Here is a 16,545-nt window from a genome sequence, read left to right on the forward strand (position 1 = left end):
TGAGAACATTTCAAGTCCTCTATTCTAGCTATTGAACTATACAATACATTGTTAACTATAGTTACCCTCCTGTACTGTCAAACATTAGAACTTATTTCTTCTATCTAACTGAATGTACCCATTAATTAATCACTATTTATCCTCACCCAACCCACACCAAACCCATACCCTTCCCAGTTTCTGGTGTCTGTCATTCTATTCTCTACCTCCATAAGATCAACTTTATTAGCTCCCACATATGAGTGAAAATATGTGATATTTGTCTTTGTGGGCCTGGCTTATTTCACTTAACATAGTGACCTCCAGTTCCACATTGCTTCAAATGACAGGATTTTATTCTTTTTTTTTTTTTTTGAGACAGTCTCCTTCTGTTGCCCAGGCTGGTGTGCAGTGGCACAATCTCAACTCACTGCAAGCTTCGCCTCCTGGGTTCAAGCAATTTTCCTGCCTCAGCCTCCTAAGTAGCTGGCGCACACCACCAGGCCCAACTAGTTGTTGTATTTTTAGTAGAGGTGGGGTTTCACCATATTGGCCAGTCTGGTCTTGAACTCCTGACCTCCTGATCCACCCACCTCCGCCTCCCAAAGTGCTGGGATTACAGGCATGAGCCACCACACCCAGCCATAGGATTTTTTTCTTTTATAAGATGGTAGTATTTCATTGTATGTGTGTATGTATGTGCTTTTTTTTTTTTTTGAGACAGTTTCACTCTTGTTGTCCAGGCTGGAGTGCAATGGTGCTATCTCAGCTCACTCACTACAACCTCTGCCTCCTGGGTTCAAGTGATTATCCTGCCTCATCCACCCAAGTAGCTGGGATTATAGGCATGCACCATCATGCCCAGCTAATTTTGTATTTTCAGGAGAGATGGGTTTTCTCCATGTTGGTCAGGCTGGTATTGAACTCCTGACCCCTCAGTGTGATTCCCTTACCTCAGCCTCCTGAGTAGCTGGGATTACAGGTGCCTGCCACCACGCCCAGCTAATTTTTGTGTTTTTAGTAGAGATGGCGTTTCACCGTGTTGGCTGGGCTGATCTCGAACTTCTGACCTCAGGTGATCTGTCTACCTTGGCCTCCCAAAGTGCTGGGATTGCAGGCGTGAGCCACCTTGCCTGGCCTGTATGTGCAATTTGAATACACTAGTCCACTGATGGACACTTAGGTTTATTCCATATCTTTCTATTGTGAATAGTGCAGCAGTAAGCTCACAGGTGTCTCTTTGATATACCAATCTATTTTCCTTTGGATAAATACCAAGTAGTGGGATTCCTGGAACATATGGTAGTTCTATTTTTAGTTTTTTGAACCTCCCATACTGTTGTCCGTGGTGGCTATACTAATTTACAATCCCACCAACAGTGTATAAGCATTTCCCTTTCACGTCCTTGCCAGCATGTTATTTTTTTTCTTTTTAATAATAGCTATTCTAACTGGGGTGAGATGATATCTCATTATAGTTTTGATTTGCATTTCCCTGATGATTAATGATGTTCAGCATTTTTATTCATATACCTGTTAGGAAATTACATGTCTTCTTTTGAGAACTGTCTATTCACGTTCTTTGCTCACTTTTTAATGGGTTTGTTTGTTTTATCCTGTTGTTTGAGTTATCTGTATATTTGGGATATTAGTTCCTTGTAGCATGAATCATTTGCATGTATTTTCTTCAGTTCAACAATGTCTCTACTCTGTTGATTGTTTCCTTTGCTGTGCAAAAGATTTTTATTTATATAGTTCTATTTGTCTGTTTTTGTTTCTGTGTTTTTGAGGTCTTAGTCATAAGTTCCTTGCATAGACCAATGTTTTATAGTCTCAGGTCTTATGTTTCAGTCTTTACTGTGCTGAGTTGATTTTGTACATGGTGATGTTTGTGATTTCCTCAGTGGTTTAGGATGCTATTATTGGTTGAGGCTATGGTGAAGTTTTTTTTTTTTTTTGAGACGGAGTTTCGCTCTTGTTACCCAGGCTGGAGTGCAATGGCGCGATCTCGGCTCACCGCAACCTCTGCCTCCCGGGTTCAGGCAATTCTCCTGCCTCAGCCTCCTGAGTAGCTGGGATTACATGCCCAGCTAATTTTTTGTATTTTTAGTAGAGACGGGGTTTCACCATGTTGACCAGGGTGGTCTCGATCTGTTGACCTCGTGATCCACCCGCCTCGGCCTCCCAAAGTGCTGGGATTACAGGCTTGAGCCACCGTGCCCAGCCCTTATGGTGAAGTTTTTCTGGGGACAGGGACACCACATGGGCCTGTCCTTGGTCCCTTGATCCCACTGGTGGGCTGAATGTACTTGTCCTTGTGTCTCAGCATGGTATATGTTGACACCAGTGTTAGATCCAGGTGGGCTGTCTTTTGGGCTCCTAGGTGGCTTGCTTGGGTGCCAGTAATGAAAGTGGCAAGCTGGGAAGGTGGGCAGGATTTTGGGCCTCTGGATGCAGGTATGGTGTGGGCAATGATAGTTGCAGTGGTGGGACAAGCTTTTGGCTCCCAAGCTATCCACATTGGTATTTATTTATTTAGAGATGGAGTTTCACTCTTGTTGCCTAGGCTGGAGTGCAGTGGTGCAATCTTGGCTCACTGCAACCTCTGCGTCCCAGGATCAAGCAATTCTCCTGCCTCAGCCTCCCGAGTAGCTGGGACTACAGGCATGCACCACCATGACCAGCTAATTTTGTATTTTTAGTAGAGACAGGGTTTCTCCTTGTTGGTCAGGCTGGTCTTGAACTCCTGACCTCAGGTGATCCACTTTTCTCAGCCTCCCAAAATGCTGGGATTACTGGCGTGAGCCATAGCGCCCGGCCACATTGGTATTTATGATGGCTGTAATTGGTTATGCAGGACAGTCTTGAGGCCTCCAAGTGGCATATGCAAGTTGGTACCTGCAATGGCAGGTTGGGTGGGCCCAACCTCAGGCCTTCAGGATGAATGCCCATCTGCCATGAATGGTGGGCTTTGCTGGGCAGCCCTAGTCTCTTATACTGCATGGTAGGTCGCAGTGAGAGTTGAGCCAGGCTGGGTGGACCTATCCTCAGTTCCCCAGGTGGTGCATTTAGGCACTGGCTGTATTAGGCAGAGGTAAGGTGCACCTCAAGCTCAAGCAGAATGATTGAGTGGGGACAGCAGCAACTGTGCAACAGCCCTGCTACTGTAGAGGACAGGGTTGCTTTCAGTTGGTAATAGTCATATGCAGGTGGGTGCTCAAACTTTGGGCCTGGTGGAGGCAGTCTGGTGTGGCAGCTGTTATTGGTAAGGGAGTTTGTCCTCAGGCCATGTGAAGGTGTGCTACAGCTTCACTGCTGGGGGCAGTAGAATTCTTGCCAATGCCTGACACTTTAGCCCTGGTGGCACAGTTAGCTACGATGGTGGCTGTGGGTGTGAAATGTCAATGGGGCTTCAAAGATGTGGAGATGCAGGGGCTATTGGGCCCCAGGCAGGATGCAGTCTGGTGAGTCTTAGCAACCAATATGGTACTTTGCTGTAGCTACTTAGGGCTTGGGGTATGTGTGGGACCCAGTGTGAGCTCCCTCTCTGGAGCCGTGTCTTCCTGCATTCTTCAGGCAGCGTCCTATGTTATTCTTAGGGCCTGAAAGGGTCTAGGGGCTTTCATGTGGCTAGGAAGCAGGAGTCTGCAGTGGAAATGTGGACCACTGGGGGTCACTCACATACCCTTTCCCCACGTTGGGGAGCCTCTCCAGGTTTCCAGCTTATCCCAGGTAGCAGGCTCTTCCTTTCCCCTCCTTCCTTGCTTTAGGTGTTTCCTGTCACTTCTCTAATTCCAGTGTTCTCTGTGAAATGATCTGTTTGAAATATGATTATCTACTTGCTATTTTGGTTGTTTGTGAAGGTGAGTACCAGATGTCTCTAATAGTCAGCTATCTTGAAGCTCCTCCCCTAGGATCTATGCTTCTTCTTCTTCTTCTTCTTTTTTTTTTTTTGATATGGAGTTTCGCTCTTGTTGCCCAGGCTGGAGGGCAATGGCGTGATCCTTTCTCACTGCAACCTCTGCTTCCCGGGTTCAAATGATTCTCTCACCTCAGCCTCCTGAGTAGCTGGGATTACAGGCACCCACCGCCATGCCCAGCTAATTTTTGCATTTTTAGTAGAGATGGGATTTCACCATGTTGGCTGGGCTGGTCTTGAACTCCTGACCTCAGGTGATCCACCCGCCTCAGCCTCCCTAAGTGCTGGGATTACAGGTGTGAGCCACAGTGCTTGGCCAGGTCTATGCTGCTTAAAGAACTTTGACCCTATAAGCCACTTTACATAAGAGTACTCACATTGGTTAATAACTACAGCTCTTCTTACCGTAAATTTCAGAATTTTCCTTGCCGTCAATGAGCATTACATTTTTTCTTCTTAGCATTTTTTTTTATTCTAACACCAATAGATTTAACTTTGATTTCTTAAACATTTCATAATTTATGTTTTAGAATTATTAGATGTCTTTAAGCATTTTTTTGAAGGCTAGTTTTGGTAAGATAACTGATTTGCATTTTACGATTTTTTCTTATTCTGGTAAAATATGCATTGCATATTTACCATTTGAACCATGTTAAAGTCAAATTCAGTGGCATTAAGTATATTCATAATATTGTGCAAGTACCACTAATACTAGTTATAGAACTTTTTCATCACCCAAAAGGAAACCCTGTACCCATTAAGTAGCTTCTCCGCATTCCTCCCCTTTTCCCAGCCTCAGGCAACCACAAATATGCATTCTAGTCTGTATGAATTCACCTGTGCTGGATATTTCATATAAATTGAATCATGCGATATGTGGCTTTTTGTGTCTGGCTTATTTCACTTAGCATGATGTTTCCAGGGTTCATCCATGTTATTATATCAGAACTTCATTCCTTTTTAGGGCTGGATAATATTCTTTTATATGAATATAGCATATTTTGTTATTCCTTCATCAATGATGGGCATTTGGATTGTTTCCACTTTTGGCTGATGTGAATAATGTTGCTGTAAACATTCATATATACAAATGGCTATTTGAATCCCTGTTTTTCAATCCTTGTGGGCATATACCTTGGAGTGGGTTTACTAGACATTATGGTAATTCTATGTCTAAATTATTGAGGAACCGCTAAACTCTTTTTCAATGTGGCTGTACAATTTTACATTCCTATTAGTAATGTATGAGGCTTCTAGTTTCTCTGCATCCTTGTCAACTATTGTTAATTTTTATTATAGCCATGCCAGTGGATAGGAAGTAATATCATGTAGCTTCATTTGCATTGACCTGCTGACTAGTGGTGTTGAACATAATTTTCATGTCTTGTTGGCCATCGTGTATCTTTTCTGGAAAAACGTCTTAAGTTTTTTGACTTATTTTTTTTTTTTTTTTGAGACAGGGTCTTTCTCCGCCACCCAGGCTGGAGTGCAGTGGCATGATCATGGCTTACTGCAATCTCAACCTCCTGGGCTAAAGTGATCCTCCTGCCTCAGCCTCCTGAGTAGCTGGGACCACAGGTGTACACCACTGCACCCGGCTAATTTTTTAATTTTTTGTAGAGATGAGGTCTCACTATGTTTCCCAGGCTGTTCTTGAACTCCTAGGCTCGATCCTCCTACCTCCGCCTCCCAAAGTGCCAGGATTACAGGCATGAACCACCACATCTAGCCTCCACTCATTTTTAAATTGGGTTATTTGTCTTTTGGTTGTTGAGTTGTAAGACATCTTTATACATTCTGAATATAAGATACTTCTGAGACATGATTTGCAAATAGCAGGTTATCTTAATACTTTATTCATAGTGCCCTTTAATGCACAAAATATTTAGATTTTGACGAAGTCCAATTATTTTTTGTTGTTGTTTGTACTTTAGGTGTAATGTCTCAGAAACCGTTGCCTAGTCCAGGGTCATGAAGATTTACATCGTTTTCTTCTGAGAGTTTTGCAGTTTTAGCTCTTATTTTGGGTCTTTTATCCATGTTAAGTTAATGCTTTTGTTTTTTGTTTTAGAGACAGGGTCTTGCTCTGTTGCCCAGACTGGAGTACAGTGATGTGATCATGGCTCACTGCAGCCTTGCTCTCCTTGTGCTCAAGCAATCCTCCCACTGCAGCCCTGCAAGTAGCTGAGACTATGGGGGCATGCCACCACACATGGCTGATTTTAATTTTTTTGTAAAGATGGGATCAAGTTAATTTTTAATATGATACGAAGTGGGCTAAATTTATTTTTCATGGTGATATAAATTTGTTGCAACACCATTTATTGAAAAGGCTATTGTAACCTATTGAATTTTCTTAGGATCTTTGTCAAAAATCAATTGACTATAGAAGTGTGGGGCTATTTTCTCTGGACTTTCAACTCTACTGCAGTGATCTATATGTCTCTCCTTAGGTCTGTACCACAATGTCTTTGTTATTGTACCTTTGTGATAAATTTTGAAATAGGGAAGTATGAGACTTTCAAACTTTATTCTTCTTCAATATTGCTTTTGGCTTTTCTGGGTCCCTTTCATTTCCATATGAAGTTTAGGATTAGCTTGTCAATTTCTGCAAAGAAAGGCAGTTGGAATTTTGATAGGAATTACATTGAAACTGTAGATCAGTTTGGAAAGTATTGACTTAAAAAATTTTAAGTTTTCTAATATGTGAATACCAGATGTCATTCCATTTATTTAGGTATGGTTTTCAACAATGTTTTGTAGTTTCTAGTGTACAAGTCTTATACTTACTTTGTTGAATTTGTTTCTCGGTATTTTATTATTTTTGATGCTATTACAAATGAAATATTTTCATTTTTGCATTTTTATTAAAGCATATAGAAATACAACCAATTTTAGTAATTTGATCTTGATTCTTAGAACCTGGCTGAGCTCATTTAATGGCCTTAATAGTTTTTTTTTTTACTTGATAAAATTGTAACTTGTATTCTCATGGCCTTAATAGTTTTTTAGTGGATTTATTTGAATTATCTATATACAAGATCATGTCGTTTTGTGAATAGATATTTTACTTCTTCCTTTTCAATCCGAATGTCTTTTATATCATTTTCTTGACTAATTATCCTGGCTGGAGCCTCCAGTACAATGGTGAATGGAAATGAGGAGAGTGAACAACCCTTTATTGTTCCTGAACTCAGGGAGAAAGCTTTCAGTCTTTTAATAGTAAGTATGATATCAGCTGTTGGGTTTTGGTAGATGCTGTTTATAGGTTTAAGAAATTTTCTTCTCTTTGTTTGTTTGTTTATTTTTGATACAGGGTCTCAATTTGTTGCCCAGGCTAGAGTGTAGTGTCACGGTCATGGCTCACTGAAGCCTTGACCTCCTGGGCTCAAGTGATCCTCCCACCTCAGCTTCCCAGGTAGCTGGAACTACAGGCATGTGCCACTAGGCCTGGCTAATCTTTAAAATTTTTTTGTTGAGATGGGGTCTCATTAGGTTGCCCAGGCTGGTCTTGAATTCAAGTGATCCTTCTGCCTTGGCCTCCCAAAGTGCTGGGAGTGCTGCTTCCGGCCCAGTTTCCTTTCTTTTCTTTTGTTCTTCTTCTTCTTTTTTTTTTTTAGGTGGAGTCTCACTTTGTGCAGTGATGCAATCTTGGCTCACTACAACCTCTGCCTCCCAGGTTCAAGTGATCCTCCCACCTCAGCTTCCCAAGTAGCTGAGATTACAAGCATGCGCCACCACTCCCGGCTAATTTTTGTATTTTTAGTAGAAATGAGGTTTCACCATATTTCCTGCTTTGCTCAGTTAGGAGATGTGGGTTCTAGGCTTCCTTAGCTTCTAATTACTGAGTCATACAACTTTATCTAATTGGCTAAGCCAATCTGTGCCTTTGTTTTATTTTATGTATAAAGGAAGTAATAGTACTTACTCTACTTTCCTTATAAGAGTAATGGGGAGATAAAATGAGAATTTCAGCTTCCTGGATATTAACTAAAAAGTGGAGTCTGATAACTTTAAACACAACCCGGCAATTATAAAGCAATAATAATTGATGTTCAGGAAAATAAACCCAGGTATTGAAGGATTTTAAAATCTCCCAGAGAATAGTTAAGTTATATCTTCCTTATTCATAAATGAGTGTCTCCTGTATGTCAAACCTGCACTCAGCACTGGAACAAAGTAGACATTTTCTCAGCCATCTCAGAGAGTAAACTACAATCAATATTTTTTTTCTTCAAAGCATGATATAGACTAAATATTTTTTTAAATAAAAAATTTTTTAAATCTTAAAAAAAAAAAAAAGAAATGAGGTTTCACCATGTTGGCCAGGCTGGTCTTGAACTCTGGACCTCAAGTGATCCTCCTGTCTTGGCCTCCCAAAGTGCTGGGATTATGGGTGTGAGCCATGGCACCCAGCCCAAGTTTCCTTTTATTCTTTGTTTGCTGAGTGCTTTTGTTGTGAAAGGATGTTGAATTTTGTGAAATGGTTTTTCTGTGTCTGTTGACATGTGATAATTTGGTTTTGTCCTTTATTAATATGATGTATTATATTATTATTTTTTTTTTCTGAGACAGAGTCTCTCTTACTCTGTCACCCAGGCTGGAGTGCTGTGGTGTGATCTCGGCTCACTGCAACTCGCCTCCTGGGTTCAAGCAATTCTCCTGCCTTAGCCTCCTGAGTAGCTGAAACTACAGGCACAACATCACCACGCCTGTCTAATCTTTGTATTTTTAGTAGAGATGGGGTTTCACCATGTTGGTCAGGATGGTCTTGATCTGATCTTGTTATCTACCTGCCTTGGCCTACCAAAGTGCTGGGATTATAGGCATGAGCCACCAGGCCTGGCCCCACATTAATTGATTATTGTATGCTGACTCAGCATTACATTCCTGCGATAAATCCCACTTGGTCATGGCAGGTAGTACTGTTTATATATGGCTGGATTTGATTTGCTAGTTTTTTGTTGAGAATTTACTATATCTATATTCATAAGTAATATTGATCTGTAGTTTTCTTTGCTTGTGATTATTTTGTCTGGTTTTAGTATTGAGGTAATGTTGGCCTCATAGAATTAGTTAGGAAGTGCTCCCCCCTCTTCTGTTTTTGGAAGAGTTTGTGAAGTCTGGCATCAGTTCTTCTTTAACTATTCTGTAGAATTCATCAGTGAAGCCATCTGGTTCTAGACTTTTAATTGTGGGAAGGTTTTCAAAATAATTCAATCTCTTTAGTTGTTATATATTTATTTACATTTTCTCCTTTTTCTTGAGTCAGTTTTGGTAGTTTGTGTCTTTCTAGGATTTTTTTTTCATTTTATTTTTTGTAATTTGATGATTTTGTAGTTTTAATTGACAGTTTATAATTGTACATATTTACAGGGTATAATTTGATGTTTCAATATATATATTATATATACTGATCAAATCAGGGTGTTTAGCGTATCTATCATGTCATGCATTTAATCATTTCTTTGTGGTGAGAACATTCAAAAGTCTCTCTTCCAGCTATTTTGTATTATGCAATTCCTTATTGTTAACCATTGTCACCCTACTATACATTAGAACACTAGAAATTATTCCTCCTAATTGTAACTTTATATCCATTGACCAATCTCCTTTTTCTCCCTTCTCCTCTTCCCTTGCTTTCTCAATCTCTGGTAACCATCATTCTACTCTGTGCTTCTATGGTATCTTTTTTTTTATGAGGTATAAGTGAATTTTTATTGGGAAGGAAGATTGTCAACTTAAACAGCAGCAAATAGAGTGAATAAGGAAACTCCCTGATGCCACATATATACATGACCCCCTTATGTGATACAGGAGGCATTTAACTTTGTGACTCCTAGCCAGAGATGGCAAATACTTTTCCATTCAATCTAATACTTACGGATTCCTACTAAAAAGGAATACATTAAGATCATGGAAAAGTTGCTTATTGAAAGGAAACCCCTGAAGAGTAAGGGAGGGAATGCAGAAATTAAGAAGTTATGTGGAACAATCTTTAAATGGTAATTAACTACATTTTCATATCGTCACAGTAATACAAAACACAGTCACTTGCAGAACTGGTTCAGATTACGTAAATACCAGATACATTTTTAGTCCTCTACATAAGTGTTTGGAACTTACTTATGTTTATATGAAATGAAGCTATTAATACTTTTCTACAGCAGTAACTGCACACCAGGAAGGCCAAGACAAACATGAATCAAGGAATGAAGTTTTCCCAAAGCTTCAGTGTGAAAAGACTATAAACAGATGATTTCATACACATGAATGGGTTTCTTTGCTATTGGAAATCCAAGTGGAATAAGGAATGGAGATGTGTAAAAAAGTTTCTTGAAGGAAAGGATGACACCCTATATGGATTTAGTTTTCAGCCCCTTCTGCCGCATCGCATTCTTCTCCTGCGCTGTTTGATGTCCAAAGTGTGCGTTAGGTTGTCTCTAAGCAACTGCATGATGGGGGTGCTTGCTGTCTTTGTATGAGTCTTCATTCAGTGAAGATGAGTCATCAAGTTCAGCTATGGCCTTATCAAAAGCCACTTTAGCCAGCATGCAGGCAATCTCTGGGTTATTAAGAATCTCAATGTAAAATACAGGGAAGTTAAGAGCAAGCCCCAGGTGATTTGGGTGTGTGGGTTGCATCTCTTTCTTGCTTCTATCAAATGCCTCTTGGTAAGCTCCTTGGGAATTATCTATCGTTTGTTTTCGGTCATCACCACATACAACTTCAGCAAGGTACCAGAAGTAATCACCCTTCATTTTCAGATAGAAGACCTTACTCTCTGGATTAGTTGCATTGGCTATTAAATATTTATCCAACAATTCCATGACTGTGGTGCAGATGGATCTCAGCTCAGATTCCACTTTCTCCCAATAGTCCTTAATCAGCTGCAACTTATTGTCAGAGGTGTTGGTCTTCTGCTCCATCCTTGAGATGACCCTCCATGCGGACCTGCGACACCTGACCACGTTCTTGTAGGCCGTGGAGAGCAGGTTGTGCTCCTCATTGGACAGTTCAGCGCCCACCTTGGTCATGGCCTTCATGCAGGTGGCCATGTCTTCGCAGTTTGGCCTGCTCCACCACTTTGGTCTTCTGGATCAGCTCGTCTTCTCCTTGGCAGGCGCGGGGTGGACCGGGGCAGAGGGCGGAGGAGAGCGAGGGCGAACTGCCAACCCGGAGCCGGAGGAGCCTTGAGAGCTGTTGAGTGGCGGGGCGGCGAGGCCAGAACAAAAAGCAGGGAGAGAGTGCCGTCAGACCAAGGGGCTCGCCGTCCTGCTATCGTCTCCGGCAAGCGAAGCCGTCTGAATTTCCCTCTTCCCCCGCCCCTGCCCGGCTGGGGCTCCTGGGGAGGCAGCGGCTTGCGGAGAGAGGGGTCCCGGGCGTCGCGGAGGGCCCGCTTTGGGAGCCGGAGCCCCGGCCACTCCCTCCACCCCCGCCCGGCCAGCCCAAGAGAGAAGCGACCATTTGATATCAGCTTTAAAAAAAAATAGATTATACATATGAGGGAGAGCATGTGTTATTTGTCTTTCTGTGTCTGGCTTATTTCACTTAACTCGATGTCCTAAAGGCTCATGCATGTTGTTGCACATGACAGGTTTTCATTCTTTTTTATGGCTGGATAGTATTCCATCATGTGTGATATACACACACACACATCACACACACAACGTGTGTGTGTATATATATCACACATACACCACGTGTGTGTAGTGTGTGTGTATTCATGCATTGTGTATATATATATATATACCACATTTCTTTATCCATTGTTGGACATTAGGTTGACTCCATATCTTGGTTATTATAAATAAACATGGGAGTGCAGAGATCTCTTCAACATATTGTTTTTATTTCTTTTGAATAATACCCGGTAGTGAGACTTCTGGCTCTTATGGCAGTTCTATTTTTAATATTTTTAGGAACCTCCATACTATTTTCTATAATGACTGTACTGATTTACAATCCCACCAACAGTATATAAGGGTTTTCCTTTCTCTACATCCTTGCCAACAATCATTTTGTCTTTTGATAATAGCTATTCTAACTGGAGTGAAGTTATATTTCATTGCAGTTTTCATTTGCATTTCCTTAATGATGAGTGATGTTGAGCATTTTTTTCATATATAAGTTGGCCATTTGTATGTCTTCTTTTGAAAAAATGCCTGTTTTTTTTTGTTGTTGTTTGTTTGTTTGTTTTTTGAGATGGAGTTTCGCTCTTGTTACCCAGGCTGGAGTGCAATGGCGCGATCCCAGCTCACCGCAACCTCCACCTCCTGGGTTCAGGTGATTCTCCTGCCTCAGCCTCCCGAGCAGCCAGGATTACAGGCACGCGCCACCATGCCCAGCTAATTTTCTGTATCTTTAGTAGAGACGAGGTTTCACCATTTTGACCAGGATGGTCTCAATCTCCTGACCTCGTGATCCACCCGCCTCGGCCTCCCAAAGTGCTGGGATTACAGGCTTGAGCCACCGCGCCCAGCCGAAAAATGCCTGTTAAAGTCCTTTGCCTATTTTTTAATTGGGTTGTTTGATTTTTTTTTTTTTTTTTTGCTCTTAAGTTGTTTAAGTTTCTTAGTGTTCTAGATATTAATCCTTTGTCAGATGTATAGCAAAGATTGCTGGCATCTGTGGTGGCAATGGGAACTGGTGGGAGTCTCTAGTTTACTTTTTCTCTGTAAGAAGTCTTCTCCTTGAATTTGATGCAATTCTGGTGGAGGAGGAGACAGTGTAGCAGAGGCAGAGCACCTGGCTTCCCTCTCAGTAGTGCCATTCTGTGCTTCATGCTCCACAGGTATTTTGCTCTCCCCTCGTCCTTTCCAGTGTACTTCCTCAGTCACTCCTGTTGAAATATAGTTATTTATTTATTGTTTTGGTTCCTTTTTGTGAGGGGAATGAGTGCCAGGTTGACTCTAGTTGGCTGTCTTGCAGACGTCAGTCAGAATTTTTCCACTTTAGCTATGTTATCTGATTTATTGACATATAATTGTTTATAGTATTCCTGAGTAATCATTTTTATTTCTGTAAGGTTGGTAGTAATGTACCCTCTTTTATTCCTGAATTTAGTTATTTGTGTTTTTTGTCCTTGTTTAGTCTAGCTAGATGTTTATCAATGTTGTCGATGTTTTCAAAGAACCAGCCTTTGGTTTTATTGATTTTCTCCATCATTTTTCATTCTCTATTCTATTTATTTCTGCTTTAATCTTTATTATTTGCTTTCTCTTCTTGCTTTGTATTTAATTTGCTCTTCTTGCTCTAGTGTCTTAGGGTATAATGTTATATTATTGAGTTAAGAAATTTCTTTTTAAATATAGGTTTTTGTAGTTATAAAAAACTTATGCATTGCAAAAGTTTTATTATGTTATGTTTTAGTTTTGATGTAACTCATTACAAATTTTCTCAATTACACGTTTTCTTATGTGTTCTAATTTTCTTTTTATTCTTTGATTCATTGATTATTTAGGAGTGTGGTAATTTCCACGTATTTGTTACTTTTCCAAATTTTCTTCTTTTATATCTAATTTAGTTCCATTCTTGTCCCAAAACATGCTTTGTAGGACGTCAATCCTTTAAAATCTATTGCAGATTGTTTTATGTCACAATATATGGTCATTCTGAAGAATGTTTTATGTACACTTGAGAAGAATTTGTATTTTGCTCTTGGATGGAGTGTTCTATAAATTTTTGTTATTTATGTCTGGTTTATTTTGTTGTTCAAGTCCCACATTATTTGAAGTGGGGTATTTTTTTTTTTGAAGTGGGGTATTGAAGTCTCCAACTCTTGTGGTTGAATCACATATTTCTCTCTTCCATTTTGTCAAGACTTTTTCCTGTATTTTGAAGCTTTATTGTTAGATGCATATATATTTATAAATGTTACATCTTCTTGATGGATTCACCCACACACACACACACACGCACACTCCTTTTTTGTCTCTAGCCACAACTTTCATCATAAAGTTTGTTTTCTCTGCTGTTAGTATAGCCGCTCCAACTCTCTTTTGGTTAGTTTGCATTAAAAAATTTTTTTTTGGCTGGGCATGGTGGCTTACACCTGTAATCTTAGCACTTTGGGAGGCTGAAGTGGGTGGATCATTTGAGTTCAAGAGTTCAAGACCAGCCTGGCCAACATGGTCAGACCCTGTTTCTATTAAAAATATAAAAATTAGCCAGGGATGGTGGCGTATGTCTGTAATCCTAGCTACTTGGGAGGCCGAGGCACGAGAATCACTTGAACCTGGGAGGTGGAGGTTACAGTGAGCAGAGGTTGCGCCACTGCACTCCATCCTGGGCAACAGAGTCTCAAAATATATCTATATGTATATCTATATCTATAGTTATATATAGAGAGATATATAGTTATATATGTGTGTGTGTGTGTGTGTGTATTTTTTCCTTACTTTCTACCTATTTGTATCTTTGGATCTAAAGTTTTTTTTTTTTATAGATGGCATATAGTTGGATAGTGCTTTTAAAATCTTGTATAGAACAGCTATTTTCTAGTGTAACATCATTCCCTTATTTCATTTACTGTGTTTTTTAAAATTAATTTTTAGTGATTGCCCTGAGTATTGCAATTACCATTTTAACTTATAACAATCTAATTTGGATGAACAGTAACTTGATTTCAATAGTATATGAAGATTTTGTTCTTTAGTTGCTCCATCCTAACCCTCCTTTATGCTGTTGTTACCACAAATTACATGCATATACATTGGGTCTCTTTTAACACAGATTTATACTTCTTGTTCTATGCTGTTGTCTTTTAAATAAGACAGGCAAGAAAAAGCATTATGAACAAAAAACACATTTATACTGTATTTTATTTTATTATTAATTTTTGAGACAGGGTTTTACTCTGTCATCCAGGCTGGAGTGCAGTGGTGTAATCTCGGCTAACTACAGCCTTAATCTCCTGGATTCAAATGATCCTCCCACCTCAGCCTCCCAATTAACTGGGACCACAGGCATGCACCACCACACCTGGGTAATTTTTATATTTTTAGTAGAGACAGGGTTTCACCATGTTGACCAGGCAGGTCTCGGACTCCTGGTCTCAAGTGATCTGCCCACCTTTGCCTCCCAAACTGCTGAGATTACAGGCATGAGCCCTTGTGCCTGGCCATACTTTCTTATTTATTTGCATCACTCATCGTTTTTTGTTGAAAACTGGATTTTTGAATAATCTGATGTGACAATCTGGGAAATCAGATGCTCTCCCTTCACCAATGTTTATTGTTGTTTTGACTTGTTTTTACTAATGTGGGCGTGTGGTCGTTTTAGTGATTTCTCTGAACTAGTGACTAGTCTGTATTCTTCGTCATATGTGACCACTGAATTCTCTACTCAGCTATCTTAGAGATTAGTTCATGATTGGACAGAGAACTTCTTAAATGGCCAGAACCAGCAAATCTCCTAGTCTTTGTCAAAGAATGTGCATGTTGGGGTGTACTTTCAACAATCAGCTAGGCCATTAACAACTCTGCCTTAGCTTTCACTTCTTGATCATGCAAAGGCTCAAGGTCAGCTAGACATGACAATGTGGGGCATTCTTGAGTCTTTTCAGAGCATATATACAGTCCTATGCATGCTTATGCTCTTCTAGATTTTCTGAAAAATGTAGGAGGTTTTCAAAGTTCTTATAGATATCTTCTTCCCCAATTTTTCTGTTTACATTTTTTTTTTTTAGTCTATTGTGTACCTTAACTGTTATTCACAACCTTAGGCAGCTGCAAAGCTAAATCACTTGCCTGTATTTGTTCTTGACGATACTCCCCTTGGAGAAGGCTTTTTGCACTGTTATCTTGGAATCAGATCAAATATAGACAGCCTTGCAAGTGGTGTTTTCCAGGGAACCACCAGATGTATATAATAATGACGGTTGTTTAGGAATGAAGCTTTGAATAAGCTCCCATCCTTTCTGCTTCCTCACGTGTCAGCCAGGCTGCTGGTTTTCTTCATGAATGTGGGCTGTAATTTTTTTTTTTTGAGATGGAGTTTCACTCTTGTTACCCAGGCTGGAGTGCAATGGCGCAATCTCGGCTCACCGCAACCTCCACCTCCTGGGTTTAGGCAATTCTCCTGCCTCGGCCTCCTGAGTAGCTGGGATTACAGGCGCGCACCACCGTGCCCAGCTAATTTTTTGTATTTTTATTAGAGACGGGGTTTCACCATGTTGACCAGGATGGTCTCGATCTCTTGACCTTGTGATCTACCTGCCTCGGCCTCCCAAAGTGCTGGGATTATAGGCGTGAGCCACCACGCCCGGCCCGGGCCGTAATTTTTTAAAGCTACTGAAGAGCTAGAGAGTGGAAGATGGAACTAGGACAAGTTAAAATGACATTAATCTCACTTTTCTTACAGAGATTCAGGTGTTTTTCTTTAAAACACATTCCCCAGGTTGCTGCAAGCCTTTGGTTATTTTCTAGAGTTCTGAAAATGTTGATTCTGACTAGTTTTGTCAGGCTTTAAAAAAATTTTATGGAGGACTGAGTTTGGGAGGCTGTTACTTTTCCATTTTCACTGATACTGCTTCAAGGAATCTTTTAAAAAAACATGTTAATATAATTATATCTAAAAACATTAACAATACTTCCTTAATATATGTCTATTTTTCTGTTTCCCTGATTGTCTCAAAGTGTTTTATA

General features: G+C 40.3%; 1 pseudogene; it reads right to left on the reverse strand.

The window, feature by feature from the left end:
• Window positions 1-10,341: 10,341 nt before the first annotated feature.
• On the reverse strand, window positions 10,342-10,956 carry LOC100408751 (14-3-3 protein theta pseudogene; annotated as a pseudogene).
• Between the last annotated feature and the right edge of the window lie 5,589 nt (window positions 10,957-16,545).

This window comes from Callithrix jacchus, chromosome X (assembly GCF_049354715.1).
Source record: "Callithrix jacchus isolate 240 chromosome X, calJac240_pri, whole genome shotgun sequence".
NCBI classification, from domain to species: Eukaryota; Metazoa; Chordata; class Mammalia; order Primates; family Cebidae; genus Callithrix; species Callithrix jacchus.